Consider the following 9,957-nt stretch of genomic DNA (forward strand, 5'->3'; position numbering starts at 1 on the left):
AACATCATCAGTAATGAGACAACCAACGCCACTCACTCACCTCCTGGTGGGAGGCCGTGGCAGGCAGTGCGGGGCGCCCACAAGATACATAACCTCAATCTGGTCGTGAGGAAACATCAAACTCAAAAAGAGGGAAATTCCATAAAATATCTGTCTCATACTCTTCAAAACTTTCACAGTTATATAAGATGAATACTGAGAAACTGTTCCAGATTACAGGAGACTCTGTGACCCTAGAGAGAATCCTGGATCAAATAAAGGTTAGTAATGGGATGATTGATGAAATCTGAATGAGGTCAAAGTTTAGATAATAGTATTATACCATTAATTCCTAAATTTGATAATAATACCATTGGTGTATAACAGAATGTACTTTTTCATTTTATTTATTTATTTTAAAATTTTTATTTACCTATTTATTTTCAGCTGTGATGTGTCTTCGTTGCTGCACACAGGCTTTCTCTAGTTGTGGCGAGCGGGGTTACTCTTCGTTGCGGTGCGCTGGCTTCTCATTGCAGTGGCTTCTCTTGTTGCAGCGCACGGGTTCTAGGCACATGAGCTTCAGTAGTTGTGGCTCGCAGGCTCGGTAGCTGCGGCTCACGGGCTCTAGAGTGCAGGCTCAGTAGTTGTGGCACACGGGCTTAGTTGCTCCGTGGCATGTGGGATCTTCCCGGACCAGGGCTCAAACCCGTGTCCCCTGCATTGGCAGGCGGATTCTTAACCACTGCGCCGCCAGGGAAGTCCCAGAATGTACTTTTTTAAAAAGCAAATATACACTGAAGAATTTATTATTTTTTAAAAAATATTTATTTATTTATTTATTTTGGCTGTGTCGGGTCTTAGTTGTGGCACGTGGGATCTTCACTGTAGCATGTTTAGTTGCGGCATGCGTGTGAGATCCTGTTCCCCCACCAGGGATCGAACCCGGGCCCTCTGAACTGGGAGCACAAAGTCTTACCCACTGGGCCACCAGAGAAGTCCCTACGATGAAGAATTTAAAGGTTAAAAAGACATCATGCCTGCAATTTACTCACAAACGTATGAGAAAAAATATATATCTGTCCATCTGTTTATACATGAATATGCACATATATGTATGTGTATGTAGAGAGAATAACTGATAAAGCAAGTAGGGTAAACTTGGAACATGTGGGGACAACAGGTGAAGGGTATACAGGAATCCTCAGTGCCATTTTTGCAATATTTTGGAAGTCTGAAATTATTTCAAAATAAGATGTTTAAAAATATAATAAAGATATGTATATATTTTTACATTATATATATGACAAAGTATTTGTATCCAGAGCATCTTTAAAATGCCTATAACTCGGGCTTCCCAGGTGGCACAGTGGTTGAGAGTCCGCCTGCTGATGCAGGGGACGCGGGTTCGTGCCCCGGTGCGGGAAGATCCCACATGCCGCGGAGCGGCTGGGCCCGTGAGCCATGGCTGCTGAGCCTGCGCGTCTGGAGCCTGTGCTCCGCAACGGGAGAGGCCACAACAGTGAGAGGTCCGCGTACCGCCAAAAAAAAAAAAAAGCCTATAACTCAATAAAAAACAAAAAACACAATTAGAAACTGGACAAAATATTTAAAGGGACAATTCACAGAGAAAGATATATAAAAGACACAGGAAAACGTGCTTGAAATCATTCATCATTAGAGAAACACAAATTACAACCACAGTGCAATACCACTGTGTGCCCATCAAATTAGAAAGACCGACAACAGTAAATATTGGCAAGGACACGGGAGCAGCCTGAACCTTCAAACGCTGCTAGTGGGAACGTTACATGGTGCAATTCCACGGGGAAAAGTTGTAACGGTTTCTTTTAAAACGAAACAAACACCTCTCCTATAATCCCAACAGAAATGAACGCACACGTCCCCAAAGACTTGTGCCACAAGGTTCACAGCAGCTTTCTTCACGATGAGCCCAGACTGGGGACCACCTGAGTCTCCATAAAGAGGAGAATGGGCATACACATTAGTAGGGTATTGAAACAGTGGGGTTCTAGTCAGTAATAAAAAAGAAAAAAGATGTAGCAACATAGATGAGTCTCAGAAACGCTTGCTGAATGAAAGAAGCCTTCCACCAAAAAATACGTACGGTCCGATTCCATTTAGATAAGGTACTAGAACAGGTGAAACATCCATGGTGAAAAAAATCATACTAGCAGTTACTTCTGGGAGAGTGGGCATTCAGATGGACTGCAGTGGGTAGGAGGGAACTTTGTGGGATGAAGGTTGCATCCAGTGTCTTGACAGAAGGTTGGGTTCCAGAGGTGTAAGCCTTTGTCAAAGCTCACTGGATAGAGCACTGTACATAAATGTGTTTGTTTCATTTACACCGTATGTAAATGTTACCTAAATAAAAGGAACCATAAACGACTACTGAACTCTAGTTATCATTATGCATGTCCAAGTGTTTAGAGGCGAGATGCACTGATGTCTGAAGTGTATCAGAAAATAAGATCATGTGCTATAGGTCTAGATGGCTGGCTGGATGGGTAGATAAGTGATAAAGCAAACAGAACAAAACATTAATTGTAGAGTAATATACAGGTGGCAGGTATATACATGTTCACTGTACAATTCGTTCGACTTTTCTATGTGTTTGAAATTTTTCATAATAAAATACTGGGGGAATATTGGGCCAACAGTCCTGGCGTCTGAGTTCCCGTTTGTTGTTCTTTCCCCAAACCACTCTTTGTTCTAGCCACATCCTCGCTGGGCTTTCAGAGTCTGGGCATCAGACAGTGGCATTCCATTTTGAAAAGGCAGGCCAGACAAACAGTAACACATGGAGACATGATGAGATATGTCAGGAAAAGCCTCCACAGGGCCAAGGACATTAGTAAGCAAGCAACTCAGATGGGAAAAACAGTTGCCAAACTTAGGTCTCTGTAAGCAGGGAACACAGAGAGGCAGAGCACACCGCCTCTTGGGAGCCGGCGGTGCAGCCCTCAGGCATCAGCTGACCTGTAACCTCACAGCCTGTGAAAGGCCTGGGTTCACTGGGCTGCACGTCTGTCTGACTCTGCCATGCCTGGGCCTCAAGTCTATTTCTTCAGTGGTCTCAGCAACTTGGTCCTTGAGTCAGACTCACCTCACCAACAAGAAAGGTGCAAGAACACACCTGCTTCGCCTGCACAGGAGAGAGACTTCGGCAATCCCACCGCTGAGCAACCTCGGGGATCGTGGCTAAGGGGACACACGTGCAGCAGCTATGCGGTGAGCGGGTGGCAGGCGGAGGGAGCCATCCACGCAATTTCGGCGTCGGCCAGGGTCTGTACAGGAGCAGTGGGGGCAGCAGGGGCACAGAGAGGGGAGGATGGGCTGCACACGGCCCCTGGTATGGATGCGGGCTGAACCCCAGACCCAAAGGGTAGCCAGTCTTGACTTGTTCCTGGCCTCGAAGTGATGGTCAGGCTTCCCTAGCCCCACTCACACATCTGGATGGTACCTATTGACAGCGTCAACTTTGAGTATTAAGGATATACAGACACAACCAGGTGATGTGCAGGGACGTCTAATACATGTGTAACCCTTAATTCACCCTTACAAATTCAAATTTATAAAACACTTAAGTTTGGGGTGATTTTTAAAACGTTTTACTCTAAAAATAATACATGCTTATATTAAAAAATCAGAAAAGTAGAACACTGAAAAAAGAGAGAGCTATTTTTTTAATTATTTGAGTTTACAAATAATATTTCCATAGTGTAAAATTCACGTATGCTGACTGTGAATAATTTGGAAAGTAGAAAAGTGTAAAGGAAGAAAGTTTTAAGTGATTATCCTCATCCAAGCAATAATTGCAGCATTTCTTTACATTTTAAGCATCTGTTTTTCTCTCAAATGTTTAAAACACAACTGACTCTCATACAACTCTTTCAGGAACAAGTCTGTCATAGCGCTTTTTTAGACGCAGGGAATAAATGAAATCAATTACTGACTAAAGTGTATTTAAAGGACCGGTGTTGTTAGTCCTACTTCCCAAGTTCTACCTCGTTAATCAAATAACCGAGTGACGCTGGACTCGGCCTCACTGCCCTGCACTAGGGACTGGACCCACCGAGGCAGCCACAGGGGTCTCCATCCCCCCTCTGCAGAGGCTGCACCTCATCCATCACGGAGCGTCCAGTCCCCGTCCGGATGGTGACCCTCTCTAGGCTGGTGCCCCCGCGGGGCTGGGCCAGTGGTGCTGAGTCTGGTTGCCAGGGAGGGCCTGGCCTCCCTGTTATCTGTCATTTCCCTCTGGCCCAAGTGTGGAAAAATACCAACTCCTGTTCCTTTCCCTCCTGACACAGTTGGAGACTAGTGGGAATTTGCCAAAGGAACTTTCCTAAAAATTAAGGGAAGCCAACAGGAAAATAAACAAGGGAAACTCAGACATAAGGACTCAACAGACAGCGCTGGGCTCAAGCTGACAATGGCTAACTCACTCACAAGCCATTTCCTGTTTGGTAAGGGCCCCTGGGGTCCTGCCTTCACACCTTGCGGGCTGAGCCCTTACAGAGGGGAGGGCCGCCGGGGTGGGACCTGATCTCCTGGGTGATTCTAAGAAAACCCAGACCTGCCAGAAGGGCTGAGGGCTCCTCCCCGCTTCACCTCCTGCAGCACCTAGGGTAACTCACGAGACTCATCCCTGGAGACCCCGCCATGCTCGCCGAGGACATTCACAGTTCATTTGAATTTCCTATCTGTCTTCTCCTGACCTTCCAGGCTGTTGGAGGCCAGCGCCCATATCTGAGACACACAGTTCCTAGCACGTAGTAGGTGCTTTTATGTCTTTCGAGGAGAATTAAATTGAGTTGAACCGAGCTGGACCGCACTGTTCCTGGTCTGTCAGTCCCAGCCATCACTGAAAGACATCTTCAAACTCTTCACAGTAACTTCGTTCTGTTCTAATTCTTAAATCTTACCGTGCTGGTTCCCTGGGGACCAGAGGCTGGGTTTCAGGCTGTGCTTCTGAGTCCCACGGGAACAGAAAATCAGTTGAACTGAAACTCTATCCTTCCCTTTTGGCTCTGGCTCCAGTAAGAGGTGAAGGGTGAGGTGGGAGGGAACAGGGGCACCTCCTGCAAACCGTGAGCGAAGGGGGGCCGCCTATCTCCCTGTGCTGTCGACCCAGCATCAGGGCTGCTCAGCCCAAACGTGAGCTGGCTCGTCAGGGGAGGGTCATCCTCAGTGACAGCCGAGCCTCGTGCTGACAGCGAGGTCCCACCTTCCTTTCCTCCCAAATCATGCCTGCCCCAGTTTCACGTTGACTCTCTGGCAGTTTCTGGCATCTTCCACCTTTATTTTATGTAACAGGCGGTGCGGGGGGAGCCTCACCTCACTGCCTTTCGAGCATAAGGGACATGAGGCAGGCCCAGCTTTGCATGACACGAGTGTTACCCTTGGGTTGTAAGCAGTGTGTGTGTGTGTGTGTGTGTGTGTGTGTGTGTGTGTCTATATTAGAAATCTACTGGTGTAGAGCGATCTGTTCTTTCTTTTAATTAATTAATTTATTTATTTTGGGCTGCGTTGGGTCTTCGTTGCTGTGTGCAGGCTTTCTCTAGTTGTGGTGAGCAGGGGCTACTCTTCATTGCGGTGTGCAGGCTTCTCATTGCGGTGGCTTCCCTTGTTGCGAAGCATAAGCTCTAGAGCACAGGCTTCAGTAGTTGTGGCGCACAGGCTTAGTTGCTCCACGGCATGTGGGATCTTTCCGGACCAGAGCTCGAACCCGTGTCCCCTGCATTGACAGGCAGATTCTTAACCACTGCACCACCAGGGAAGTCCCCATAATCTGTTCTTAAAATCATCTAAAACCACATAATTTTGCTTTGCTCCTTCAGAAAAGAAGACTGATGTCCTATGGCCTGTTTTTCCATTTTGATTACTTGTTTCACCCTTCACTGAGATACGAAAATAGTAATACGCAAAGTATGTGTGTCTGATAAACACCACTCAACCTAAATCAGCCAAGCTATTGCTGAATCTAGGCCAAAAGTCTCTAAAATGCTGGGTTTCTGACCAGAGTCGTGGGATCTGAGGGCTCCCACCACTTCCCTTCCCTCTCAAGACAGACAGACACTGGGGCGTCCTGTGTCCAGCTCCGCGCCCTGTTCTCACCCTGTTCGAGCGAGGTCTGGGCCGCCCCGTCTCTCTCCACTGGGCGCTGAGCCTGCATCTCCCACGCCCCAGTCCCCGATCCCGCCGTGAGAGGATAGGACATGGCTGAGCCCCTGCCAACACCTTTTCTTCATCCTGTAAGCGACCTCAGAGGCTGAGCCCACACACCTTGTCACTCGGGCCCTCACTGGCCACTTGGCTGCGCCACCAGGAGACCAGAGGCAGGGGCAGAGCCGGGAGACCCTCTCCACTGCCACCACCCCGTGTCCTGGCGCCGCAGCTCTGGCTGTTTTTCTAGGACTGTCCGTCTGACAGGGGCCTCCTCCCTGGCTCTGTCCCTCTGGGCCCCCCGACACCTTGCCACCCTGGCTGGGGGAAAGGCTCTGCTCCTGCCAGGTCCTCAGTGCCTCTGTGTCCCCGGTCGTCCCCTTAACCTTGTCTAACCCTCTGTGAAGAGTCCTTTGTTTTATTCTCCTGAATTCCTAACCCTGCTGGGACCAGCACCACACAGTCACAGAAGAACTGCTTTGCTTCTGTTTCCCTCTCCTAGACCAGAAGCTTCCTGAAGGTGGGGAACTTCACTTTTCTTTTCATAACATGGTTTTTGACAGGAGTACAGGTGTTAGTTGAAGAGTGAATGCATGTTGATTGATAACTGTAAGAAATCATCTCCCTTCAGTGTGCTGTAATAGTTTAAGACTTTTTGTTTTAGGTAGTTTATTTGGAATAAATCACATTTCTTCCTTTTATCTCTGTCTGCGAGCCACCCAGATCCCCTTCCTGCAGGAAACAATGTTTGGAATGTCATTTTAATACAATCTGGTTTTATATATACATAAAACCAGTATTCATATTTCTCCCGATCTTTTAATTTGGACACCACTGATTTAATATACTTTTAATTTTTCAGGAGACAGGAGGAAAACGTATGAGCTTCTTGATTAAAGAAAGATAAAACTAGGGGAACTTCCCCGGTGGCCCAGCGGTTAAGACTCTGCACTCCCAACGCAGGGGGCCCAGGTTCAATCCCTGGTCAGGGAACTAGATCCTGCACGCATGCTGCAACTAAGAGCTCGTATGCCACAACTAAAGATCCCGTGTGCTGCAACTAAGACCCAGCATAGCTAAATAAATAAATAAATAAATTTTTTAAAAAAAAACGACTTCAAAGCACACTAAACATTCCTACTAAAAAAGAAAAATTGAGTTTAGGCTGTTCTCAGTGAAAGCCCGCGGGAGTGTGGTGTGTAGGAGGGCCAGGACTGACCTGGCCCTAATCTCCACAGGCTGCTGGGGGGCCCAGCCTCTCCAAGAGGCGTTGGAGCCTGTCAGAAGCTGGTTTATTCACTCTCTCTGGTCTAAAACCTAAATGGTGTCTTTGACTCACCCTTTCCTGCAGACTGGAGAGCCCAGCTGGCATCCTAATTCTATCTTTGAAGCTTCCCTTTGACCGTGGCTCTGCCTTCCCACTGCTGCAAGGCTCATCTTGGACCCTATCACCTCCGTCCTGCCTTTTGCAAGTATCCTAAAATAGCCTCACCGACTGCAATGCTTCTCTCCTAAGTCCTTCCTGGCCTGAGGCCACCTCCCCTGCTGTTTCCTTCTGCCACAGGGAGCCTGGTCCATCCTCCTCCCAAACACGCTGCCAACCTGCCCGGCCTGTCCGGGTGTTTATCAGCAGTGCCTTTCTTCCTTCTCTCTGGCTATCCTGATCTCACCCATGGTTCAAGTTCAGCTAGGATTTCACCTTCACCCTGAGCTTTCCTCAACAGCCCTAAGCTACAATCACTGTTGCCTTCCACGTATCCATGGCACTGAGACACAGAGTCAAAGTGCTGAAAGGAGCCTTAGTCATCAAAGAAATCAAAGCATTAATTCCACCAAATGAAGAAACAGATTCAGCCAGATAATGGCATGACCCACCCGAGGTTACACAGCTTGAAAGTAGTAGAGCAGGAATGTGTGTGTGTGTGTGTGTGTGTGTGTGTGTGTGTGTCTATATTAGAAATCTACTGGTGTAGAGCGATCTGTTCTTTCTTTTAATTAATTAATTTATTTATTTTGGGCTGCGTTGGGTCTTCGTTGCTGTGTGCAGGCTTTCTCTAGTTGTGGTGAGCAGGGGCTACTCTTCATTGCGGTGTGCAGGCTTCTCATTGCGGTGGCTTCCCTTGTTGCGAAGCATAAGCTCTAGAGCACAGGCTTCAGTAGTTGTGGCGCACAGGCTTAGTTGCTCCACGGCATGTGGGATCTTTCCGGACCAGAGCTCGAACCCGTGTCCCCTGCATTGACAGGCAGATTCTTAACCACTGCACCACCAGGGAAGTCCCCATAATCTGTTCTTAAAATCATCTAAAACCACATAATTTTGCTTTGCTCCTTCAGAAAAGAAGACTGATGTCCTATGGCCTGTTTTTCCATTTTGATTACTTGTTTCACCCTTCACTGAGATACGAAAATAGTAATACGCAAAGTATGTGTGTCTGATAAACACCACTCAACCTAAATCAGCCAAGCTATTGCTGAATCTAGGCCAAAAGTCTCTAAAATGCTGGGTTTCTGACCAGAGTCGTGGGATCTGAGGGCTCCCACCACTTCCCTTCCCTCTCAAGACAGACAGACACTGGGGCGTCCTGTGTCCAGCTCCGCGCCCTGTTCTCACCCTGTTCGAGCGAGGTCTGGGCCGCCCCGTCTCTCTCCACTGGGCGCTGAGCCTGCATCTCCCACGCCCCAGTCCCCGATCCCGCCGTGAGAGGATAGGACATGGCTGAGCCCCTGCCAACACCTTTTCTTCATCCTGTAAGCGACCTCAGAGGCTGAGCCCACACACCTTGTCACTCGGGCCCTCACTGGCCACTTGGCTGCGCCACCAGGAGACCAGAGGCAGGGGCAGAGCCGGGAGACCCTCTCCACTGCCACCACCCCGTGTCCTGGCGCCGCAGCTCTGGCTGTTTTTCTAGGACTGTCCGTCTGACAGGGGCCTCCTCCCTGGCTCTGTCCCTCTGGGCCCCCCGACACCTTGCCACCCTGGCTGGGGGAAAGGCTCTGCTCCTGCCAGGTCCTCAGTGCCTCTGTGTCCCCGGTCGTCCCCTTAACCTTGTCTAACCCTCTGTGAAGAGTCCTTTGTTTTATTCTCCTGAATTCCTAACCCTGCTGGGACCAGCACCACACAGTCACAGAAGAACTGCTTTGCTTCTGTTTCCCTCTCCTAGACCAGAAGCTTCCTGAAGGTGGGGAACTTCACTTTTCTTTTCATAACATGGTTTTTGACAGGAGTACAGGTGTTAGTTGAAGAGTGAATGCATGTTGATTGATAACTGTAAGAAATCATCTCCCTTCAGTGTGCTGTAATAGTTTAAGACTTTTTGTTTTAGGTAGTTTATTTGGAATAAATCACATTTCTTCCTTTTATCTCTGTCTGCGAGCCACCCAGATCCCCTTCCTGCAGGAAACAATGTTTGGAATGTCATTTTAATACAATCTGGTTTTATATATACATAAAACCAGTATTCATATTTCTCCCGATCTTTTAATTTGGACACCACTGATTTAATATACTTTTAATTTTTCAGGAGACAGGAGGAAAACGTATGAGCTTCTTGATTAAAGAAAGATAAAACTAGGGGAACTTCCCCGGTGGCCCAGCGGTTAAGACTCTGCACTCCCAACGCAGGGGGCCCAGGTTCAATCCCTGGTCAGGGAACTAGATCCTGCACGCATGCTGCAACTAAGAGCTCGTATGCCACAACTAAAGATCCCGTGTGCTGCAACTAAGACCCAGCATAGCTAAATAAATAAATAAATAAATTTTTTAAAAAAAAACGACTTCAAAGCACACTAAAC

This window comes from Lipotes vexillifer, unplaced genomic scaffold, assembly GCF_000442215.2.
Source record: "Lipotes vexillifer unplaced genomic scaffold, Lipotes_vexillifer_v1.1 scaffold395, whole genome shotgun sequence".
Taxonomy (NCBI): Eukaryota; Metazoa; Chordata; class Mammalia; order Artiodactyla; family Lipotidae; genus Lipotes; species Lipotes vexillifer.